Source organism: Podarcis bocagei (assembly GCF_964188305.1).
Source record: "Podarcis bocagei genome assembly, chromosome: 1".
Lineage (NCBI taxonomy): Eukaryota > Metazoa > Chordata > Lepidosauria > Squamata > Lacertidae > Podarcis > Podarcis bocagei.
Genome location: NC_138125.1, coordinates 61,836,736 through 61,863,224, shown reverse-complemented (window position 1 = coordinate 61,863,224; position 26,489 = coordinate 61,836,736). Strand labels below are relative to the sequence as shown.

Sequence of the window (26,489 nt, the reverse complement as noted above, 5' to 3'; positions counted from 1 at the left end):
GTCTCCATTAAATGCTTACATCTCAGGCTGGCTCTTAAATATCCTACAACAAGTGTAGAAACGAAAGAATAATATCTGTAAGTTCCTAGAAACAGCTGAGTGCCAAGCATGGGGTTACCACATCAGCTGTAAGTGCTATAAATTAAGAATGAAAATTCAAAGGCTCTAACACAGCCATTTCCTAATCACTGTTATTATACTCCAGACAGGATATTTTCAGTTGACGAGAGGATTTTATTATCAAAATGCTGGGTGTGTGTAGTGTTATATATATTGAATGTGTAATTGTAAAGACCTTTCACTTCAAAGCATAATTAAAAAAAATACCCCAAGCTCTCATCACTGTATGAAACAAAGCAGTCCCTCAGTTTTACAGGGACAAAGGAGAAAAGTTCAAAGGATTTATATGTTTTGTCAGAGATGTACTGAAACATCAGCGTTGGAGTTGGGGTTCAGAGTAAGTGTGCCTTGAAACCCCACCCAGGACTCCTAACACTCCTCCTCAAATATTCGTGTTGAGCAGCAGTAGTAGTTAAGCCTTAAAAGGTTCCAGCCACTTTAGCATATAATAATTATTATTTCTATATGCACTATGATTTTTGTTCTGGGGCAGTCAGCTATTTCAAAGTAATACCAATAAATATATCTGGATTCTTCCAGCTGGTCATGTTTTGAGGGAGGAGAGAGAGGTGCTTTGACAAGGATCCACCGTATTTCATTCTCATTCTTAACTTTAGCATGGAAAGGGTCAATGCTAGGCAAGCACTCCTCTGGATCATCTTAGAAAGCCCACAGTTCTCCAGAGCTTTCTCAGAATATCGCCAGAACAAACATGGGCACTGGCCAAACATTCCCCAAGAAAACAAGGGAAAAATAAACATGGATGGGATGACTCTACCCTACCACCAACCTATCCATGAACATCCAACTTCATCCCATACTTCTGTCAGCTATTATCAAGAAGGCCTCGTTGCCTCTCCCTCCTCCAGTACCTGGTGTGCTGTTATACAGACACTGGAGGGGGATTTGCTCTCTGTTCCTCTTCACAGATGGAGGAGCAGCAACTCAGTAGGCAGATGACAAAGAAGGAACTTTGGGGACCATTTGGGTAAGAGAAAGAGAGTTGATAAGAATGGAAAGGGCTGATTCCACCCCCACCCCAGCCCCGGCTTGCTAAAAGCACACCCATTCTAGTGAACATGCATTTGTCCCCACAATAACTCAACACATAGGGAAGCATGATATATTTTGAATGCAGGAACAAAAGTCTGTGTGACGTAAGCAATGTAAATCAGCATGGCTCTTGCTAACTCCAGTTATCTAATTCCAGGAACTTATTCCTGGGATACATAAAGAATAGATAAAAGTGCCCCAAAAATGTTCAGTGCATTTGCCACACTCTGTGTCATCACTCATCAAGGATTAAGGGAAAGTCTTCTAGACTGGTGTATGTTGTTTCCAGACACATGACCCCAAAAGATCTCTGTCTCTCGCTCGCTCCCTTTTAAAGTACTGAATGCTAAGAGTAGCTTCAAATGATACTTTGCTATATAGTAGGGATGGGGAACTGTGGTTCTCCAGATGTTCTTGATCCATAGTTACTACCACCCCTGACTATTGGCTAAGCTGTCTGGGATTGGTGGGAGTAGTTGGAGGACAGCAACATCTGGAGGGCTACAGTTTCCTCGTCCCTGCTGTATAGAAATTGTTTGAACAGTCCCCCATGCTTCCTGTTCTTCCAATACAACAGAGCCTTTGCTTCTCCCATACCTGTGAGAGTGCCTGAGGATTTCCTTGGGATATGCAAGACTATATTTCAGATGTACATTGCTGTGGAGCAACAGAAAGTGTGGGGAAATTGCCATGCAAGAATGAGGGCCCAGTGCGTTTGAAGTAAGGTGTTGAAATGGACCTCATAGATCTCAACAGATGTCACCTGGAAATCATGAATCTCATTACTGTGGAGATCCAGTAGGAGCCAAATTTTAAGCTGTTCTAACTGAAGGGCATCAGAGGAGCAAGAAACTTAAAATAATGACCTGACTCTGGCTGCCAGGCAGGACATAAGTAGAACAGCTGACTAAGTAGAAAAAGCTAGGAGGATGCATACTGGAATTATTGATGCCAAAGGTTTAGTTTCAGTGTCATGAAGTACCTTTGAAGCTCTTGCCAGCTGAAACTAGATTATTGTTGATGATCTGACAATAGTTTTAAAGCATAGTTCTATGGACTGAAGCTGGGAGGGGCATCAACAAAGTAATGGCTTTCACCAACCTTTGAAGAATAACAGTTAATATAAAATATACCCATCTGGATTCTCTCTCCCCTCTCTGTTGAGTTAAATATACAAATATCACAGTTATGGCTCACTGTAGTCCACAATGTGAAAGGGACATAGAGCTTGAGACATAGAGCTTAGCATGTACAACTGATGCCACTAGGTCATGACTATATCAAAATGCTCCGAGTACTGTACAACCTTACACTTCCAACTGAGTTTTTACTGAAGTCCTGCTAGTCTTTTCAAAAATCAGTCAATCAATCAGAGCCTTACATTATTTTTTAAAAAAAATTCAAGCAGCTCTTTTACTTACTTAGCCTAATGTAGCAGCAATTGCTGCTGGATTTTACACTGCAAGTGGGCTGAACCAGTTTTTATGGGTCTCAAATGCCTTCACTCTGACTGCAATGCAGATGGAGTTTATTTGCCAGAATTCTTGCCAAAGGTAAAGGGTTCAGAGCACATGGCTGCCATGCCAAGAGAAACCGACTGCCTTCCAGCAGTGCAGTCAAAGCTACATTTTAAGAACAAGACGGAAGGAATGATTATGTCATGGTAAAAAGCCAACTTGAAGGACTTAACTGGCATTGCGAGTCCTCTTTGAGGCTCTTACCTTCGCAGCACAAGCTTAAGAGGAGGAAATGGGAAGAGCTTCAGGATTGAACCGGCATGTAGAAGGACTTTGCTGTGTTAATGGGAACCACAATAATGATCTTAAGACTATACAGTATGAAGATGAAGACGCTACAGGGGAGATCTTCTTGTGTATATAAGTATCTTAAAAGGGATCACAAGGATTTGAGAATGGATAAAGTTGAACTAATTGGTCTCAGTAAAACATGTGGAGTTTTATGCAAGTTAAATGTACACATATTAAATCTGAAGATTCTTTCCTCCCAACCAACATCATCAGTATCTTATTCCAAATTCCTCTCTGCAGCAAGTAAGTGCTGTTTTGAAGTGGCAAAGGATATGGAAATGAATCTGGATAATTACACAGATACTAGTGATATCTTGTGGTTTAAATAGGATTACCAATGGCTTAACAATGATGATTCTTGTTTGCACGCACAAGATTGAACTGATGGCTAAACTGAAAAACAGAAGTACATGTGTGTCAACTCCTAAGTCCAAATGCGTTCAGTGGAACTTATTTCCTAGTTAATGAGCTTTGGCTTGAACTTTTAACTAGATAATTAATACTGCATAAGTATCAATCACCAGAAGAAAGCAAGGGTAACTGAATATCTTCTTTGAGATCTTAAGCAACCATTTAATACCATCCAAAGATTATGTTGGAGGAACCATAATAAAAGTTCCCGCATCAAAAGCACAGCTCAGGTATCCAAAAGAAAGCAAGTATGGATAATGCTCGTGAGCAAAAAAGAAAAAAAGAAAAAAAGGCAGCAATATAACAAAATCTTGACATGACCAAGAACAGCAGATCATTTCCACCACCTTCTCCCCAACAGCCCCTCTCTCCATAGCATTCATCACTAATCCACAGCTCTGTTTCTCATACTGTTATTCTACCTTCATGCAACTCACTCAGCCATAAGAAGAACATACAAACCAAGTAGCCAGGCAAGATTTTTTTTCTCTCGGCACAATAATAAAGCACAAAGAGGAAACTCCTAATTCTATAACTAAGCTATAACTAAGTCCAGTGCCACCTACTGACTAAAACATAAGACACTAACAAAAACACATTTCTTCCTGAGCCTAGTCTTGGAGACAAGAAGCTCTATAATCATCAGGGTCAAACTCCATGCAACACATTTGTCAGGGGCTCATGAACAGAGGCACAGGGGAGAGAGGAAATGGAGAGCGAAGGGGAAGAATCTGAGGGCAGCGTAGGGGAATATGGCAGTGACCCGAGAGATTCCATGAGCTTCTCCAGCGAATCAGAAGATTCCCAGAAGGAGGCGCCGATGGTCAGGGAGAGGGGGGTCCCAGGGGGGACACACCAGAAACAAGGGGCCAGCGGGGACTCCCAAAGCAGCAGCTGGAAATCAGGACCAGCTTCCCCACCAGAGCGTAGTGGGGGGGAAGAGTCTCATGTGTCAGGGAGAGAAGATGAGTCAGGGCTGACCACGCCTCCATCGGAGAGTGGGGGAACGGAGGGGAGGTCGGGTCCAGCTAGCCTCCCCGAAGGGGGAAGCAGTGACAGGAGCAGTGTAACGGTCAGGAGAAAGGTTGCCGGCTGGGCGCGCGCGCCAAGTTCAAATGTACAGGTGCGTGGGACAGCAGAAAACCCAGATTGGGAACTAGGTCCTAAAGCCCGCCGGAGGCAGGGAGAAGACTCAGGGGATTCAGTGTCAGAAGAGTCTAGGAAGGGCGAGACCCCAGCTGACAGGCGGAGCCAGAGGAGGAAAGAGCAAAGGAAGAGGTGGAGCAAGGCTAGAGTCTTAAACTGGTGTCTGGGGGGAGGAGATTCAGACGGAGCTTCAGCGGTCTAGAGTTTCAGACGTAGAGCTGCACGCTGCGACTGTGAAAGCAACACTGAACTTCAATAAAGACTTTTGTATATAAGAACGAACCGGCGTTGGTCCTTTGTGAGCTGGGACCTCGGGCAGCTCTGACAACATTTTATAGTAACTCAAGAGCAACACTCAAATATAAAGAAAACTGCTTCAGAAGAAGATAGTTTGGAAAGGGTAAGGACCTTCTCTTCTCCCTCTTTCATTTCTCTGTCCTTGTCACATTTCATGAAGTGGCATTTCCTGTTTTGGTACTATTTCACACACTTGCGCATAACCTGTAATTTTTATCAGCCTTATAGCTTGCTCTTCTGTTGCAAGCTCCAAAATGGCCCAATCTTAGAATGTTTGAGTAGGGTGGTGCTATTCTGGAATGGTTGTGTCGCACATCATTAGAGTAATACTTCAAATGTGAGACCATGATGGGCATATAATAATAATTCTGTGTGCTGCAGCCCTGCCCATCCATGATGATGGGGTGGGGAGCAGGAGCAGCTCATGCAGTAAGATGGTTCTGTGTTGCCACTTTTCTGCCAGTGGTGTTGCTACTGCATGGTACCAAGACAGTGCTGGAAAGGGTTAAGTCAGGGCTGCATGGGTGCACTGGTGGGAGAGGCAGATTGGTTCCACTGGTGCACCTACTCAGCCTCAACTGCACTGCTACTCTGACCCTATGCTGGGTGGGTACCATCCTGATAAGTGGCAGCAATGTCACTGTAGGAGGACAGCATCCCCACCCTTCCTTGGTCATCTTTTATGAAGAGTAACATATTTTTTGTGTGTGTGTGTGAGTTCCTTTTGCTGTTTTGCTGTTTGCGAGGAAAGGTGAGATAGAAATGTAATTAAATAATAATGACAACCATATCATAGGTTGATAGATTGATTTAGAAGAAGAAGAAGAGTTTGGATTTGATATCCCGCCTTTCACTCCCCTTCAGGAGTCTCAAAGCGGCTAACATTCTCCTTTCCCTTCCTCCCCCACAACAAATACTCTGTGAGGTGAGTGGGGCTGAGAGACTTCAAAGAAGTGTGACTGGCCCAAGGTCACCCAGCAGCTGCATGTGGAGGAGCGGAGACACGAACCTGGTTCACCAGATTACGAGTCCACCGCTCTTAACCACTACACCACACTGGCTCTCATTTATTGGCTGTTTTTTTTTGTTTGTTTGTTTTTTACCACACACACACACTTACTTTAAAATCAGTATAAAAGAAAACAAAGCAACCCTGTTTTTAAAAGGCAGGATCAAAACATCCCATCCACTCAAGGATGCCACAGATAAGTTAAAAGCCAAAGGCCTGGCAAAAAAGAAATGTTTCTGTCTGAAACCTGAAACCTATGCAATGATGGTGCCAGGTGAGGCTCCCCAGGGAGAGCATTCCACAAGCAGGGAGCCACCACTGAAAAGGCCAATTCTTGTGTTGCCATCTGCCAAATCTCCTGAGGAGGGGCACACAAAGAAGGGTGCCAGATGACAACTGCAGGGTCTGAGTTCATTCATATGGGGAGAGGTGGCCCTTGAGGTATTAGGATCCTGAACTACATAAGGCTTTAAAGGTCAAAACCATTAAAAATATATATATTTAATATATTTTAATATATAATGCAAGAACCACTGAAGATAATGCAGCAATAGACATAGAATGTAAAAACTCTCACATAGTGTAAGAACAGGCATTTCTACCATACCATTGAAAGCTCATGAACTGTCTCTGTCTTGCACTTCCTAGCAGCTGCACTTCAGTAACTTGAAAGCTGTATACAGTACAGTATTTCCTAACTTGATATGCAGTTTGCTAGTGACTACCAGATGTGCAACTATGTTGAAGCTTACCAGACATACACATCTGTTCATCAGGCAGGATGTTACTGATCAGACTTCACTAGACTTCACAATTTTTCAAGCATTTTGGAAAGTCAATGCATTTTAGGATTTAGTGTTCAAAATGCATATTAATGTACAAAATTCACACATGTATTTATGTGTAGTGTATTTGAGAGAGACAGAGGGGCAAAGGATGAATGAATGTGTGGTCTCTCTCTCTCTCTCTCTCTCTCTCTCTCTCTGTGTGTGTGTGTGTGTGTGTGTGTGTGTGTGTGTGTGGTCTGAGTGAGAGGAAGAGATGTGTATGTGGCTGTGTATACATATGATGCATATGAGAATCTGGGAGTGGGAAAGATGCATGTATGTCTGTGGCCTCTATGTGTGTGGTGAATGTGTTTTTGTGCTGCCAGTGCAAGAGAGAGTGTGTGCGGTAAAGACACCTTTTATATTTTAACTGGCACTGGAAAATGTGCCCTGTTGTCATTAGGTTGTAACAGCATCAAGTTTTGTGTATGTCTAGCAGAATCAATATTGTGTGAACTTCACAATCAGGACCAGCAGGGCATAGCTGACAATGACTGTACTTTGTCTAGTTTTGTGTTGTGCCATGCCCCTAAAGCCGTCATTCTGTGACGGGTGCTTACAGCACTTTCTCAAAATTCAGAATGTGCCCACTAGTCCAGAAGGGTAGACAACCTCTGCCTTAACCTCTTTCTCTTTGTTGAAAGGAATGTTGCTGTTCCTGATTAGTTTGGCTGCAACCAAGAATTTATGCACATTTGCACAGAGAATGGTTTAAATGTTTTGCCACAGCCCTTTCATTATTTCAAAGTGTTTCCCAAAACAATTTAAGTGCAGATCTGCTCAGATTATATGTATCTACGCCAACAGAGGAGAATCTGTGGAAAATGCATTAGTTACATCACACATCCTAATCTTCTGCAAGATGCAACCCACTCCTTAGTAGCTCTTTGGCAATGACTAGTCATGCAATGCATCAAGAACTGTAAGTAGTTTTGTTTGTAGGCCAAAAGGTATATTTAAATGCCTCCTTAAAATGAATTCAAAACAAAGAGTTTTAAATAATGTTGTCTCAAGTCTCTCTCACATGTTAATTTCTCCAGGAAAGTAATGACATCAGATTTAAAACTAAAGCTCTCTCCACCTGGATTTGCTGTCAAGCAAATTTAGCTAAACAGAGGAGAATGTGCTGCACTAGCAGGTGAAAAGGTGTCAATAAAGGAATTTGTAGGGTGGGATAATAACATTGGCCTATTTATTTCCACTACCATTTTGCTTCCTTGTCTATGATTTGACAGTGGTTCAGGAGATCAGAGACAAGGATAGAAAGGTGTATAAAAGCCTCAAGGCAACCCAACTTCACTGACCTGAGAGTATTGATCATAAGATGGCTCCTTGAAATCTTATTCCCTCCTGCCCTACAGTTTTGGTATTATAAGGAGTATCCATGTATAACCATTGATCTCTCCATGACAGGTCAACATGCAGTGGTTCACCCACATCATTTGCTGCCTGTATGCCTTCTCTGGACAGAAAGCAGCCACACCTTTTGTTCATTGAGGACACCAGGGACCACTAATATTTTCTGATTAAAACAACAACCACTAATACTAGCTGATAATAATGTTCTGGCCTGCAGCATCCTTGGTTTTCAAGGTTATGCATAAAAGAAAAAGGGGAAATAGTGCTATCCTAAGAAGCGGCATATAAATAGCAGTGATAATTGGACCGTGAAAACATGAAAAGCAAGGACAATATGTATTTGGTTTCTAAATCACCTTTCTTTTCCCAGATTAATTTTCAAAATGAAATAATGACTTGAAGCACTCAAGCTTTATTAAAGCAACCCAAGCACAAAAAAGACAAAGTTAAATCTTGGTTCTTACTAACATATGTTCTTCATTTGAAGGGTAGAGCTTCATTTTCATGGACAACTCTTTTTGTAATATTTCCTCATATAGACTATCACAACAAAGTCCAAATATTAAAGCATAAACCTACAATTGAGCACAGGAGCTAAATTTTACTGCAATCCACTGGATGGAAGGATTTTATTAAACACTAAAATCCTAACACTGCCCCAAAATTCCCACTTAACTGATATCAGAAGTAGATGTTAAGACAAGTTTCAGTGAGGACAATATTAAACAGCACCAGCACTTTCATCTAAATTATACCAGTTTTCTGTTATCAAAATGGTTTTATCTTGACAGCATCAAAGCAACTTACAATATTGGATATAGCTCCCTGAAGGGGCTTCAACAACTTTTCTCATATGGCTCCTTTGCACCTTGAACCAAAATCCATAGTAGGGCAATATCGTCAGAAAAAAATTACAGAATGGTGAACAAGTTTCTGAATTCTCCAGAACTTTTTATCAGGCTAGAAGCAAAGAGTGGTAGGTAGTTAGGCTGGTGTAAAAGCCATAGTTAGACCCAGATGGGTTAGTCATACTTTAAAGTAAAAGTTAAAGGTACCCCTGCCCGTACGGGCCAGTTGTGTCCGACTCTAGGGTTGTGCGCCCATCTCACTTAAGAGGCCGGGGGCCAGCGCTGTCCGGAGACACTTCCGGGTCACGTGGCCAGCGTGACGAAGCTGCTCTGGCGAGCCAGCACCAGCGCAGCACACGGAAACGCCGTTTACCTTCCCGCTATAAAGCGGTACCTATTTATCTACTTGCACTTAGGGGTGCTTTCGAACTGCTAGGTGGGCAGGAGCTGGGACCGAAAGACGGGAGCTCTCCCCGCCGTGGGGATTCGAACCGCCGACTATGCGATTGGCAAGCCCTAGGCGCTGAGGTTTTACCCACAGTGCCACCCGCGTCCACAGTCATACTTTAACTTCACTTAAATAAAGCGGACTTGTTAGTCATGACTAATATGACTTGTTGATATCAATGGAACGAAAGCATTACTGAGTTAGTCTGGATCCAATCTGTTAAGCCTGCACTGGTCTTTATCTTAATATGGTGCATAGGAAGAGCGAGCAGATGTACCGTAATTGGGTTATAACTCTTTTAAGCAGTGCTGTGATTAAATCTGCCCTTCAAATTGCTCAGAAGTTTTCTTCCCCTGTGAAAGAAACTGTCGTTTTTCAACCTCTTTCTCAGAACGTGCCTGCTTTTCTTTAGAAGTCTATAAATTCTAGCTGATTGATAGATTACATTTATATACCAGCTTTCCTCCCAGAAGCTGCCTGGTTTTCCCCTTCCTCATCTAATCCCCAAAGCAATACTATGAGGCAGGTTCGGCTGAAAGGGAGTGACTGGCCCAAGGTCACCCTGTAAGCTTCATGGCCAAGGAGGGATTTGAACCCTAGTCTCTTAGGTCCTAGTCCAACATTCTGAACACACTGGCTAAAGATAAGTGTATATGTCTGCCTGATAGAAGATTAGTTAGCAAAAATGAAATAGGCTATCTTAAAATAAAACCTGCTATCAGTTAGTATTTTGGCAAGACAGTCATTCCAATTCCAAAAGATTTTTTATTAACTGTATAATTGCTTTATACGATCACATATGGATGGGCTATAACAAATATTTTTAGCTTTATATTCAAACTATCTAGGCAATTTGCCCACAAATGGCTCCCTCTAAAGCTTGTATTAGCCTAAACTCTTCCTTGGTGCTTTGCAAACAGCAGCCAGTCTAGCTGTAAATTCTTTAAAATAGCCTGTGCCATTAAATACGCCCTGCTGCGTAATTGAGCACCACTGCTAAAATACTGCATACATAATGGAAAGAGAGGATGAGCCTGAAGATAGTAGCAGTAAATCCTAAAAAGCACAGGCAAAATATTTCAGAAAGAAAACTGAAAAATCGTCCTCGGACATTCTATTTTAAAGGAAAGGCTACAAGATTATTGTACCTCGTACAATGGCTGTATCCAAAGAAATCATCCTACCAAGACTTGACTTTTAACCCTAAGACAGAAATGATGGCAGTCCCTTTCTGAGGGAAAATGGGTCCAGAGATTCCCTCTACCAGTTTCTATCAGATGGGAAAAGGCAGTGCTGGTGAATCTAGAGATACGAAAGCAGTAGCCTTTACAGGTGAGGACTTCAGCTCCAGAGACACTTGTATGGCAATGCACGTAGACATGTTACGTGTTGTTGCTATTGTTGTTGTTGAACATTACAGGCTCATTTGGGAGCTGTGCCAGTTGTGCAATTTTGTTTCTTCTTAATGTGTGTAATTCCAACATTGCAATGTGTATGGGAGCAAGAATGCTGGCGGAAGAGTCCAGGACCTTTTTGCAGAGCAGGAACAATGACGTGGTCAGCAGGAGCACCAGGAAAGTCTTACTGTACTCTTCACTCTGCTAAGTGAATGGGGTGATAACAAGGCTTTCAGGTTTTACCAATGTCTGTGACAGATTAGCACACAGAAAGTAGAAAAATGTGTGAACTAATAAAACAAAGGCTGGGTGCTTCTCTTGGTAGGGTTCCCAGTTCATACTAGCATTTAAAAGAGTAAATGCTTCCATGAAAAATTGTTTGCTGATCTAATTAGAAGCTCAAGGTTGCATTTCAGCTGGCTGAAGAACTTTTGTTAAAGCTCCACGTGTTTTAAAAGTTGAATTTATGTAGTCAAAAGGTAAGCACCACTGAATTCAATGAAGCTTATTGTCAGGTAACTATCCATAGGATTGCACTTTGTCACTCTTTGCCAGCTCATTATTCTATGACTACCAGCTAATCCTTTAAAATTGAGCATTATGTGGTGTACTGCTGCTCTTTGAGGAGTGGGGTGTGTATGCATTGGCCAACAAACACAGTTGTCTGTATGTTTGGACACCCATTGTGGCTGTAGCTATAGAGCCACCATGCACTTCAGAATTTATCATTACTCCACTGCTCTTGGATTGTGAAAAGAGCATTCATTGTTACTTATTTGCTCCTCTAGGGACATGGGTGGCGCTGTGGGTTAAACCACAGAGCCTAGGACTTGCCAATCAGAAGGTCAGCAGTTCGAATCCCCATGACGGGGTGAGCTCCCGTTGCTCGGTCCCTGCTCCTGCCAACCTAGCAGTTCGAAAGCATGTCAAAGTGCAAGTAGATAAATAGGTACCGCTCCAGTGGGAAGGTAAACGGTATTTCCGTGCACTGCTCTGGTTCACCAGAAGCGGCTTAGTCATGCTGGCCACATGACTCGGAAGCTGTACACCGGCTCCCTTGGCCAATAAAGCGAGATGAGCTCCGCAACCCCAGAGTCGGTCACAACTGGACCTAATGGTCAGGGGTCCCTTTACCTTTACCTTATTTGCTCCTCTATTGCTAAATATGTTGTGCATGTGGAACACAAGTGGCACTGTGGCCTAAACCACTGAGCCTCTTGGGTTTGCCAATCGCAAGGATGGCAGTTCGAAATCACACAATGGGCTGAGCTCCTGCTGCTCTGTCCCAGCTCCTGCCAACCTAACACTTCAAAAGCACACAAGTGCAAGTAGATAAATAGGTGGGAAGGTAGATGGTGTTTCTGTGCACTTTGGCTTCCATCACAATTTCCCATTGTACCAGAAGCAGTTTCGTCATGCTGGTCACATGACCTGGAAAGCTGTCTGCGGACAAACGCCGGCTCCCTCGGCCTGAAAGCGGAGATGAGCTCCACACCCCATAGTCAAATTCAACTGGATTTAACCATCCAGGGGTCTTTTACCTTTTTTTTACGTATGCATGCAATAGGGCAGATATCATTTGATGAAAAATGCTACTTTAATAATATGGTCCTGGACTTTCAGTCCATGATCAAAAAACTGAGAATGCACATATGCAAAAAATAAAATCTACAGAGGCCAAAAGAAATCCCATAAACTCAGATCCAAGGAGAATAGCTTGTGCCAATTCACCATAAATTTATATTTTCGCACAAACCACTATAGGCCACCTATACTGAAAGGTGGTTTAAAAGCAAGCTTTCTCTTTAATTGGCAGTTCTGCAAATGTTATTAACCTGAGTTCAATGAACAATGAAATCCTACCCTGAATTTTTAAACTTAAAGTAAACCTTTAGAGCAATACTTTTCTATGCCATATATCCAAACACCTATATTCTAAATATTATGCACTATGTGAAACTAAAGGTATGATGTAACATGTGGAATCTTAGAAAGGCATACATTTGGTATCTTTAGGATGAATGTTGGTCTCTGGAAAGAAAAGAAGCAACATATTTCTATTCCAGTTGGGAAGTATATTTGCATTCCCTACATTCCCATTGTTAGTATTTGATACAAACAGAAAAGGCCAAGAAAACTGGAATCCATCCTGCCTTCAATAGAGAGCTGCAGATGGTTGGAAATCTGGCATTATACTGAGAGAAAGACATCTGTTAAGAAGTGGAGTTCACAGCGCCTGCAATTTCCGCCGCCCCCCCCCCCAACGTCAAACGAGCTCATGTTAAAGATTAGGAAACATTTTTGATTAGGAACAACTATGAAATTATAAAATGGTATGTGAGTGGAGAATACCTATGTGAAAGTGCAAAACTCTCAGGGATAAAACCAGGCAAGAGGTATCTTCCTGACATCTATGATTTCCTATGTGGAAGTAATTTTTAAAAGAGGGGAACTGAGCTATATGAAGTGGCACAGCCCAGGCACAGATTTACCATCTTATTTGCTATTTGTGAAAACTAGGCTTCTATCCCAATAAAGTCCTGAACCTCACTGCATAGTCAATGGAGGGTGGCCCACTGGGGCACAATCCCACCACCACCACTCCTGGTTTCATGAAAGAATGCAGGAGACAGGCTGTGATGCTGTAGGGGTTTGCCCTGCCCACAGCCAACACAGCTGGGGGCAATAAATCCCACAGTCTGCACATTTGGCATATTTGAAAAGGGGCTCTCTACCAATGCATGCACATAGAATTTTTCCATACAAAAGAGGAATCGTAATATCAGTTGGGTCCATTCTGATTGCTCCTACTATGCAGACAGCAGGGAGTGTGCTGCTGGGCACAGTTGCAGTGGGGTGGCTAGCCTGAGCACCTCAACAGCTCTCCACCCAGTTTTGTTCAATTCATGGGAGGGATGGAGGACTGAATCCTAGGAGCGCACATAACATCTGTGGCATAGCAGTGGGGTTAAAAAGTGTGATTCCTCCACTATGTAACCACTACATAGGTCCAGCTCCGAGGGCCTTTGGGCGGTTTCTTCACTGCAATAAGTGAACTTACAGGGAACCAGGCAGAGTGCCTTCTCGGTAGTGGCACCCACCCTGTGGAATGCCCTCCCATCAGATGTCAAGCAAATAAACAACTATCTGACTTTAAGACGACATCTGAAAGCAGCCCTGTTGAGGGAAGTTTTTAATGTCTAATGTTTTACAATTTTTAATGTGCTGTAAGCCGCCCAGAGTGGCTGGGGAAATCCTGCTGGATGGGTGGGGTATAAAACAACAACAACAACAACAACAACAACAACAACAACAACAACAACAACAACAACAACAACAACAACAACAACAACCTCTTGTTACATGTTGGGATTAAAAGGTGTTTTCTGGGTTTGGAAAGTCCGAAGAATGCTGAGAGCAACAACATGACAGATGGATGCTCAGGACAGAACTGCACGCTGAGAATACATTTCCCAAGCTCCTCATTTTGTAAAAATATGTAAAAATAAAGAGTAGAATTGGCAAGTGGGAGTGGAAACCCTTTACTGTAGATACAGTTCTCACCTCAGGCCTTCCCTTCACCTTACTCAGGGCCTGGGGTGGGGTGATTTCAGCAGGAGAATTAATGAGTAGGAGAATAATTAAGCATTTCCCTCATGTAATTACCTTTCACAATTCCCCACATTATGTTATGTAGCCACCATGGGTTTTGGAACTCAATGTTGCTCCACCTTCACAACCATGTTTGCATGTGTCCACAGCTACACTTATTCCTTCAGTCTCTGGAACTGTCAAGTTCAGCACATTTCTAAAGCACTGAGCTTAGTAATTAAATATTAATAATAATGCTACACAGCCATAAATAACATGGAAAAAATAAGACCACAGAAGAGGCTTCAAAGTGTAATCATATTACATATGGTTGGTTGGTGCCCAATGACTCTACTACCCTCAATTACTTTTGGGAGGCTACAATATATTTTCTGACATTTCTATAATTTGAATAAAAACAAAATATCCAGGAAGGCTGCTTAAGCTAAAGTATGCCAGAAACATCTGAGAAAACAGGCACTTAACATTAGTCAGTTTAAACTGTAAATCCTCTGACTTTCAGATGAGTCACTGCACTGCTAGGCAAAGGATTCTTTAATTTTTATCTTTTATGAAATGCAAAAATTTGGTAATACTGCATTAGGGAAAATGATCCGATGTTTGATGTTCAAAGGAATTAAGGCTGATGTGACTAGCAGCCAGATCTGACAAGTACAGTAATAACAGTAATATTTAGTAACACTTCAAGGGTAATTCTGGGTTGTCCCCAAGTCTGAGCTAATGAGAACCCTTCCCATTCTGGGAAATGGAATAATCATCATGAAAGTGATGACTTTACCCCTCCAAGGATCTAATTCTGGCTCCAATGATGAAAGAGTATCTATTCAGATGCAGGGTTTCCTGCTGCACGTTCAAAAGTCTTTCTGGAAGTTGACAGCTGAGGGTCCCTTTTTCCTCATCCAGGAAAAAAGTGACAAGTGGGGGGGGGCTGCAGGGTTCTTTCCTGGGCCAGTTGCTCTTCAGCATCTTTATAAATGACGGATGAAGGTTATTGAAGAGATGCTCATCAAATGTGCAGATGAAACCAAACTGGAAGGGGTAGCCATGCCGCTGAAGACAGAATCAGGATTCAAGAAGACCTTAACAAATTGGAGAACTGGGCCCAAACAAACAGAATTAAATTCAATCAGGACAAATGTAAGGTTCTACACTTAGGCAAGAATAACAAGCTGCACAGATAGAAGATGGGGGACACCTGGCTCACCAGGTACATTTGCTGCAGCAGCAGCAAAAAAAAAAAAGAAAAAGAAAAAAAAGCTAATCCTATTCTAGGCTGCATCAACAGAAGTAGAGTGTCCCGCTCTATTCTGCCTTGGTCTGACCACACCTGTGGTCCAGTACTATGTCCAGTTCTGGGAGCCACAATTTAAGGATACTGACAGGATGGAAGGTGTGCAGAGCAGGGTGACCAAGATGATCAAGGGTCAGGAAACCAAGCCTTATAAGGAACAGTTGAGGGAATTGGATATGTTTAGCCTGGTAAAGAGGAGACCGAAAGGATATATGATAGCCATCTTCAAATATCTAAAGGGCTGACACCTGGAGGATGGAGCAAGGTGGTTGTCTCCTGCTGTAGAGGGTAGGACATGAACCAGTGGCTTCAAGTTACAAGAAAGGTGATTCTGACTAAACATCAGGAAGAGCTTTCTGACAGTAAGAGCTGTTCAGCAGTGGAGCAGACTCCCACAAGAGGCGGCGGTTACACTCTCCTTCCTTGGATGTTTTTAAGCAGAGGTTGGATGGCCATCTGGCTTGCATGATTTAGTTGAGATTCCTGCACTGCAGGGGGTTGGACTAGATGACCCTTGGAGTCCCTTCCAACTCTACAACTCTTTGATTCTATGATTCACTTATTACATTTCCATCTTGGGTTTTTTTTAAAAAAATAAGGAAGTGTGAACGTGACACTGACAAATTCACTAAAAAAATCATTCAAGACACTCTGTAACGAGCCAGGGTTGCCAGTGGTCTAGGATAGAGGTAGCTGGTGGTGATATTCTCCAGGTATGGTTGGACTATAGCTCCCATCACACCGAAGCAATGGCTGTGCTGACCAGGGCTGATGACAGTTGTAGTCCAGCATCAGGAAGGCACCACTTTGAGTGCTGAAAAATGGGCAACAAGTCAAGTTTACAGCTGAGATAAAGTCACTTGAGTGTACATCTACTTCCCCCTCTGTATCTTTGTGTGGTTTTGCCTCTATGTTCATTGAGCAGCTGCACAGTGTAGGAGAAGCAGATAGGTGTAGTCTTAATGCAATGCTGCCACCAACACCTACTATTTGTGACACTTTTAGCATGCAGGTTACAGACTCTACATCAATGATCTATAGCAATCTGCCGCAGTAACTATAGCCGTAGCAACACACCATTAATGTAGACTCAAAGGCATGCAGTTGTATGCTCTGCAATAGCTTTCCTCAACCTACCAACTTCCAGATGTTTTGGACTAAGACTCCCATCAGCTCCTGCCGGCATGGCCAATAGTCAGTGATGGTGTAAGTTGCAAACATCTGGTGAGGGAAGTCTGCACTACAACATGTTGAAGACATGGCTTATTCTGACGAGAACACTTACAACCCATGTCAGATGGGGAAAACATAAAGTGAGAACATAAGGTAAGGAAGGATTAACTGACAGCAGACGGTGCACAAGAGATTAGGCTGTGGTGATTCCGGAAAGGCTGCACTTCAGTAAGCACCTTGTCGTCTTTCCGCTTGTCTCAGCTGAAGTGATTCCAGCTTCCCCAAGCAGCCGTTGTGGCATATGCCCATCTAGCTACTTCCTCTTAGGCAGAGCTTCTCTGTGGGTGGGAGGACAAGAGTTATGCAAACATTATGCAGGGAGCTAAATTATCCACAAGGATAAACAGCAAGGATTTGTAGGAAGAAATGTTCATTTGCAGACTGATAAAACTTTGTCAACATACCAGTCGAAGCTAAGGGAGGTCATATAAACATATCAATGAAACTGCCTTATATTGAGTCAGACCATTAATTGCTCTGTGCTACACTATCAGCTAATTGTCAGGGCTTTAAAATGTCCTGCAATGCTCTATTAAAGCACCAAGGACCGATCAACTGGTCATTGGTGCTTGCGCAGAGCCCTACACAGCACTTAGAATCACCAACAATTAATTGATTGCCAGGGCTTCAAAGCCCATGCAATTTAATTTCAAATTGTGCAGGCAAAAATGAGTTACCTGGCGTAATTGACAGGTGACCAACAAGTGTGTGGGCTTGGACCATAGAGGAAGGGGGAGATAAAGTTTCAGCTCACCAGCTGAATCCAGTTCTCCACCCCTGCTCTATAGCATGGCCACTCATTGCTTAAAAAGAGGAAATGGATCAACGTAAGAAGAGATTTTTTTTAAAGGGCACTGATTTGTATGGTCAAATTTGCATATGTAATTTATAAGTAATAAATGTGTCTTACCCGGTAAATAATCAGAACTGCTGTAACAGCTTCCTGGCAGCGGTGTCACTGTTGCATACTAGGAGGGAAAGGCAAGGTGGTAGGAAAGTTAGGGTTGCACAGGAACACCAACGAGAGTGCTAGATTGACTCCAAATGTGTGCCCATGTAGCCCTGACCTCACTGCTGCCTTGCTCCTCCTGATACATCACAGTGACTCCCTTTCTGATAAGCTATTGCTGCAACTCTGCCCCAAGCTGCTCCTTTCTAAACAGAAATAATATATCTTCCCATAGTAGGGAAGATTGTGACCAGGGAACCTGTGTTCCAGCTCAGTTTGCTTTCCAGGTACTAACCACTGATGACCAACTTCAAGATCTTTCATTTTCCTTCCTATTTTTGCTTATCTTTAAACTGGCCTTGGACAGAAAGCTCTTCATACAGAAGACTGACTTCTATAAAAAGCAGTACACTTGGCGACCCTATTCCTTTATTCAGGATCTGAGGCTGAGGTCTATACTAGACCTACTGCTTCTGACCCTTTAACTAAAAGTGACAGGGACTGACTCCGGAACCTTCTGCCTAGAAAGCATGTGCTATCACTGTGCTATGGCTGTTTACACTCTTAACCACTGATGGCAAAGAATCAGGATGGGGTCAGCCTGCAGCAACCGATATGGGAACTATACATGGTAGCCAATATGTACACGTTCACATACTAATTCCAAGTGACAGTTCGGGCAAGAAAATCAGAATATGTTAAGCCCAAGCAAAAGGGGGCAGGAGGAGAACATGGAACGTATTCTGCTCTAAAAGTGTCAAAACCAGGGAAATCTGTCCTTCAGGGTAGGTCGTGGATCTGCAAAGATTAAGACTGGAATGATTGGTTAGTGCAAAACTGGAGTCACAAGATCAGGAAAGAAAGCAAGAGTCTAGGTAGAATCCAGGAAAGAGGTGAAGCAGCAGTAATCAAGGAAATGACCTGCTGTATCATCCAGAAGTAAAAACAATGACCAAACAAAGCTCAAAACCTAAGTCATTCCCTGTGCTAATTGTTGATGAGCACACAGGTCTTTGTCTGGAAGGCCAGAAATTAGCCATGGCCACCCTAGAAACATGGCCTGTTTCTTGGGAGAAAAGCAATGACAAACCTAGACAGCATCTTAAAAAGCAGAGACATCACCTTGCCAACAAAGGTCCGTATAGTTAAAGCCATGGTTTTCCCAGTAGTGATGTATGGAAGTGAGAGCTGGACCATAAAGAAGGCTGATCACCGAAAAATTGATGCTTTTGAATTATGGTGCTGGAGGAGACTCTTGAGAGTCCCATGGACTGCAAGAAGATCAAACCTATCCATTCTGAAGGAAATCAGCCCTGAGTGGTCACTGGAAGGACAGATCCTGAAGCTGAGGCTCCAATACTTTGGCTACCTCATGAGAAGAGAAGACTCCCTGGAAAAGACCTTGATGTTGGGAAAGATGGAGGGTACAAGGAGAAGGGGATGACAGAGGACAAGATGCTTGGACAGTGTTCTCGAAGCTACCAGCATGAGTTTGACCAAACTGTGGGAGGCAGTGGAAGATAGGAGTGCCTGGCTTGCTCTGGTCCATGGAGTCACGAAGAGTCGGACACGACTAAATGACTAAACAAAAAACAACAACAACCCTAGAGAACATAACTTCTCTCAAGGCAAACTGATGCAGGTTGATTCTCTGCTGCCCTAATAGCTAAATGGCCTTGGCCCAGTATATTTGAAGGAGCATTTCCACCCCCATTGTTCAACCCAGACAATGAGGTCCAGCGCCAAGGGCCTTCTGGCAGCCCTCACTGCAAGAAGCGAAGTTACAGGGAACCAGACAGAGGGCCTTCTCGGTAGTGGCGGCCACCCTGTGGAACACCCTCCCATCAGATGTCAAAGAAATAAACAACTATCTGATGTTTAGAAGACATCTGAAGGCAGCCCTGTTTAGGGAAGTTTTAATGACTAATATTTTACAATTTTTTATGTGCTGTAAGCTGCCCAGAGTGGCTGGGGAAACCCAGCCTGATGGGCAGGGTATTAATAATAATAATAATAATAATAATAATAATAATAATAATAATAATAATCTCAGATATGTAAACCTCATTGACAATAAAGAGGCCCTGATCTTCAGCATTAGCTGCTACTGTTCACTGCAGTGATCTGTGATGATGTTTTACAAGCCAGACAAGTTTTCTCCAGACTGCATTGCTATAAATTATACGTACATTTGGCGATGGAGAGACGTGGGTGACTCAGCTAATAAATGGATCCAGAAATGGTGGGACCAGACCTTCCGTCACCTCATGTGAAAACAATTGGGCAATGCCCAGTTCTCACTTGTGAATCATGACTCTAGGACTGTGCACTTTTCTATTATTAAGATGTCCCTTATTAAAGTTAGATGTTATAACTCCCTTGAGTAGAGAGAGTTGGCCCGGGCAGTGATTTAGCATATTTTGCCAGCAGTCATACTTGAAATCAACACAATTTTTCAGGATTAACCATGTCAGACAAAAGGGGCCAGCTCTGCTCTAAGAATGTCCAAAGAGAGAGGCAGAGAAACATAGCAACTTTGGACTATAGCAAGCAGACCTTGGTGGCTCAAATCAGTCATTGTTTATGCTCAGTATTGCAGGTATGGTGTATTGTGCTGTCTTCTTGTACACTGTGGAGGTGAGCCATACATTTATAAATAAATATTTTTAACTAGGTCTTTATTTATGTAAAGGTAAAGGTAACGGGACCCCTGACCGTTAGGTCCAGTCGCAGACGCCTTTGGGGTTGCGGTGCTCATATCGCTTTACTGGCAAAGGATGCTGGTGTTTGTCCACAGACAGCTTCTGGGTCATGTGGCCAGCATGACTAAGCTGCTTCTGGCAAACCAGAGCAGCACACGGAAACGCCGTTTACCTTCCCACTGGAGTGGTACCTATTTATCTACTTGCACTTTGACACCCTTTTGAACTGCTAGGTTGGCAGGAGCAGGGACCGAGCAATGGGAGCTCACTCTGTCGCGGGGATTCGAACCATCGACCTTCTGATCGGCAAGCCCTAGGTTCTGTGGTTTAGACCACAGCGCCACCTGCTGTGCATGTATGTAGGTATGTAGTACCTGTCAATTGCAGCATTTCTTCTAATAAAGGTGCTGCACCATACAATACAAATGTAACCAGCAATTCGTGGGAAATCCTCATTCATGAGGAATAACTGCAATCCTTAACCCCCGACCCCCTCAAGGCTTAGGCTGAGAGGTTTTCAACCTGGGACTCTCCGGTCTATGTCCAACAAACAGCTATATTACACTGGATCTCAGAGGAGGGGTTTAGGTGGGAAGCTGAATGGGAAAGTTGAGGAAAGTAAACTCAGCTAGTGGCGTGTGCTCTGTAGTGGAGCACTATAGGAATATGCTGCTGGAGCTGTAGGCCTTTAGAGGGAATGCACCATACTTCTTTCTTCTGCATATTAGTCTTGCTATTTGGGGGAACGAAATACATAAATGACCAGAGGAAGAAAACATCACTACTGAATAATCCTGGCAAAGTTATCTCTTGCTTGTTGTATGTCAGGCACAGGAAACCTGTGGCTCTAGAGGAATTGTTGTATAACCAATTGATGTCAGCCCTACTTCCAGCAAGGCCAATATTGAAGAAAGATGGGAGCTGTGGTCCAACAACATCTGGTTCCCCATGACTGACTTACATAGAGTCCTTAACAAAGTGCGCCGAAATTATGGTCACATCATTAAAGTTGTATCTATTAACTGCCGGTGTTGACAGCAGATGTCTCAAAGGGCCAACAACACAAAATACAGTATAATTATGTGTGTGAAAGTTGTTGCTATAATTTTTTTTGCTATATATTTTATAATGGATTTTGCTCATACTTCAACACAATTGCTTTCAATGCATTTAGCAGCCAGAAACCTATAAATTCTCAGTAAAGTCTTGGTAGTCATATCCAAAATTCTGTTGTCAAATCAGAAAACAACTCCAGTTAATCTGCAGAATCCCCCCTTTCTTTAAGTGGAAGGTATATTGGCTGTGAGTAGTAGTCACTGAGAAGTAAACAACCCAGAGCCATTTCCTCAAGCAGACTTACACAATAATGTTACAATAAAAATATTAACATTCTTTCCCAATAAGAATGCACATGGAGGCTTGTGATGGCTGGCTGGGATATACCGTATTTTTTGCACCATAACACTCACTTTTCCCCCTCCTAGAAAGTAAGGGGAAATGTCTGTGCGTGTTATGGAGGGAATGCCTACGGATGGCGGGGGGATCTTCTGCAGTCGTGAGCAGAGGATCCATGGTTCCCCTTCCTTCCCTCCTCCGTGGCTCGCTTTGAAACAGCAAAGCGGGAGAAGGGCCGCTGAGTGGGGAGGAGAGAGAGAGAGAGACAGAGACAGAGAGCCTGCTTGCTTTAAAGGAGCAAAGCGGGAGAGGAGAGGAGCCGCTTACACGAGTGTAAGCAGCTCCTGTCCGGTTGGCTCCTTTAAAGCAAGCAGGCTCTCTGTCCCTCTCTCCTCCCCACTCGCTAAATAGCAGCAAAGATTTTTCAAGCAGGCTCTCTGTCTCTCTCTCCTCCCCACTCGCTAAATAGCAGCAACGTTTTTTCAAGCAGGCTCTCTGTCTCTCTCTCCTCCCCACTCGCTAAATAACAGCAAAGTTTTTTGCAAGCAGGCTCTCTGTCTCTCTCTCCTCCCCACTCCTCTTATAAGAGCCTTCTCCTCTTATACCCCTCTTCTGCATTATTAACAGCATCTTTCTCCACCCACCCCACGCGTGTTCCTTGTCCCTTGAGTGCTTTTCCTTCCCTCCCCACTTAAAACATGGTTACAAAGCACGGATCCACATGGATCCTCAGGATTTTTGCACTGGGTCACCCCAAATTCACCATCAGATCACAAAGCATGTCCATGGCTACAGCTTGCACCAAAAAAATCACGCACCCACTGTTGCCTGAGGCCGCAGTGGTGCAAAAACATGGTTACAAAGCATGGATCCACATGGATCCTCAGGATTTTTGCATTGGGCTACCCCAAACTCATCGTCAGATCACATGTCTGTGGCCACAGCATGAACCACAAAAATCATACATCCACTGTTTCGTTTAGAATATTTTTTTTCCTTGTTTTCCTCCTCTAAAAACTATGTGCGTGTTATGGTTGGGAGCGTGTTATAGAGCAAAAAATACGGTATATCCCTGTTTCTCCTTTCTGCAGCAGTGTCTGGACTGGAAACATTTCAGCTGACGTAGTTCTAATAAACCATCAACTCCTAAAGGAGTTGAGGAGAGCACTCTTCTATAGGTAATATAGGCACATGGTCTATTGAGCAAAGTACTACAGCTAGCATTGACTCAATCCCCTGCGGTAGAATCAGAAAAGGGCAACCCAAATAATTAAGGGGTTGGAACAATTCACCTGTGAGGAAAGTGGAGGAAAAACAGGACAGGCTGCAGGTAGCATACTAGCCTAAGCTAATGTAAGGCTACAGAGGCTATCTGGGTCTCCAGTGACAAAGCTGGATCTACCCACTTAGAAGGACCTTAGTGCATACAGAATCACAGACTTGCAGAGTGATAGATAGCAATGTGTTTCCCTTCTTGGAAGAGGCAGTTGTGGCTATCCCAAATTAGTCTCCTGTAGATCTGCAGGGTGTAGAGTATATATTTACGACCATAGCACACTCCAATAACTGCTCCAGCCATGCGGATTCTCTGCTGTCGTCCCTCTCTGACAAGATAGGCTGCTGGGTCCTTTGCTTCTAAGTATGTAGATTATTATTAGCTCAATGTAGTCTGAGCCACATGTGAAATCCAGTCTGGAAAACCCAGCAGTTTCTCACAAAAAAATGGTAGACTGACTTAAGCTACCGTGTTTTACAAAACACTTCAGGCATTTGAACAGTTTTCACCAGCATATTTCATGTGTCACTGTTGCCTAGTAGGCAAAAGTGGCTCATATGTGACTCACAGGTCTGTGATCACCTGCCCAGATTAAGACCATGTAACCAAAATTTACACCCACTGGAAGCTCATCCTAATTTGAGAAATACTGAAATGCTGACAAAAGGCCACCTGGCATTTGAATGGGACAAAAAACTTCAGTCCTGAAATTAAGACAATAGTGGTTGGTTATGCATTGCCAAAAAAAGAGGAACCACATGACCAGAATTGAGGACAAAGTTTTGTAAGAAATGTGCAACATGTCAATTTCTATGTTGTAAATCAAACTAAAGCCAGGCAGTCTTTAAATAGAGAACATCTTCAAAAGAGGGCTTCAAATGTGGACTCCCCTCTGTAAAGTAGGATGGACAGTCCCTGGAACTGGGACTTCCATTTGAAGTTGCCATGTGCTGGATAAGACCACTAATCTTTATAGGTCAGCATTATTATGTCATATAGAGGAGGGAGAAAGGTTGTTTTCTGCTGCTCCAGAGAAGCGGACACGGAGCAATGGATCCAAACTACAAGAAAGAAGACTCCACCTAAACATTAGGAAGAACTTCCTGACAGTAAGAGCTGTTCGACAGTGGAATTTGCTGCCAAGGAGTGTGGTGGAGTCTCCTACTTTGGAGGTCTTTAAGCAGAGGCTTGACAACCATATGTCAGGAGTGCTCTGATGGTGTTTCCTGCTTGGCAGGGGGTTGGACTCGATGGCCCTTGTGGTCTATTCCAACTCTTCTATGATTCTATGATTCTATGATCTAGTCTGCCTAGCGGTTGTTCCCCAGAGTCTCAGGTAGAGGGGTCTTTTCCAATCCAGCTAGTTCCATTGATCCAGCCTACTCCCAGCCTCAATGATTTAAGCAAAAAACCTATCCCCTGATCCCCCATTGCACATAGACTCTAGGAACCACACACCCACAGAGGTTCAGGGCACACTGTGCAGCATTTATATAATTATGTCTACTTCTGCTGCTTCATTCTTAGGCTGTATTTGGCAAAAGCTGTAAATAAAAGAAAATAAATGTCTAGGGAATGTGTCCTAATCTCTTTCCTGTTTTGGAACAAATAAACTGCAGACTAACAAAAATTTGCCTGACAGTCCTCCTTTCCTGCCATGCCTCTGTTGTCTATTCCAGCAAACTGCTCACTGATTTACTGACCTGTATCCTAATGACAGTCTGTCTTTATTCACATTTTCAGGAAATCTGCTTGATGGACAAGTGAGACATCTGTCTTGGAGCAGAAGAAAGCTTACAACTCACTGTCTGTAGCCTTGGGTTATAGGTGAGGAAACAGCAAGACCTTGACAGATCGCCATGGCAAGTCAGCCTACTGCTGACCTGATTTTTTTAGCCTTAGGAAGAAATTGATTCCTTTCCCTTCATCTTAATAGATACATATTCAGAAAAATCTACTGTGTGTTGGGATTGGGGAAGGGGCATAAAAAATGCAGATCTTGGATCTTTTTATATATTATTTAAGCTTTCTGTCCAGTGGCTGAATGGTCTCTTCTTGCAAATCCAGCTCAAGAACCACTTTCTTTAAAACTGCTAGAAAAAACTGGCTGAACTCCTAATCTAAATTCTACCATATTTACATGAATTTTTAAATTTATTTTCATCCAAATATAGCCCAGGAAATAGCCTTTGGTATTGTGATGGTTAAGTAAGTACCTGGTGTCATAGTAATGGTATTCTTTAAGGTTTTCTATTCTGAGGGTCCTATGTAGGTGGAAAGGTGGGAGAAATAAATGAGATGGATGGTAGAGGTTTCTTTACTTTAAATGCAGATTTACCACTCTACATTTTTTGGGGGGAGGGAAATCTTGCATATAAGAGTATGCAACTGTTCAAAAGCCTATAGGGATGGGTAATGAATAATCAAAGCAGAAAGAGATTTGAAATTAGGCAGAATAAAAATATATTAGAGCGCATCTATTACATTTGGAGTCCAGCCAAGATATTCTTAGGTTGATGCTACTTATTACCCATGAATGCATGTAACAAAAGTGTAGCAGCTGTTTTTTGTTTTTGTTTTTAAAGGGAAAAGCCATTTCCAGAAGCACAGTTAGAAGCAGAGCAGTGGTAAAGAGAAATGGTGCTCAAGCTTCCTCCCTCCATTGCTTTTTTGCTGAATACACACACACACACACACACACACACACACACACACACACACACTTCCCTATGAGCATGAAGATCTGTGTTTATACTTGCAGACATGGCTCTGAAGCCTAAAGGGGAAGGAAGCAATATGGACAAGCAAACACAGGTGAGGCACTAACACTTCCCTGCCACTCTCCCACTTTAAATTGTCCCTTCCCAAACCTGCTTTTCTTTATGGCACAGGAAGTGGCAGTCAGGTTTTTATTTTCATGCATTTGCATGCAGCTCTGAATTGTTCTCTGGAATGATACTAAGTCTTTAACAACAATGCAAACCCCTTATTCATTCATTCATTCAGCAGCTTTAGCAACAAGGAACCCCTTGGCTGTGAACAAGTGTGGTGGCACTGACTGGGCTCAAAAGGGAAGAGTGGCACCCATCGAATGATGCATGTCACTTGTTCTGCAACCTGAATGTTTCTTTGAGATTTCTGATTCACCCACTAAGCCAACTTGATTCTCTTCAGCTTGCTAGATCTGACAAGAACAAAGCCCCTTGTTGTTATGGCTGCAGGCATAATTTGAACTTGGGCTATTAAAAATTGAAAACCTTCCATTCAGCCTGTTCACTGGCACAGTGCTACTTTAAACCTGTAACACT

General features: G+C 43.0%; 1 protein-coding gene and 1 long non-coding RNA gene across 3 annotated transcripts in view; one reads left to right on the top strand and one right to left on the bottom strand.

Moving 5' to 3' along the window:
• Nucleotides 1-26,489, bottom strand: part of NAV2 (neuron navigator 2) — a 535,542-nt gene that overhangs the window by 295,795 nt on the left and 213,258 nt on the right. The window lies entirely within an intron of this gene.
• On the top strand, nucleotides 4,866-25,901 carry LOC308571855. The gene is made up of 3 exons (XR_014001600.1): nucleotides 4,866-4,938; nucleotides 24,925-25,008; nucleotides 25,767-25,901. It is a non-coding gene; the product is annotated as an uncharacterized lncRNA (long non-coding RNA).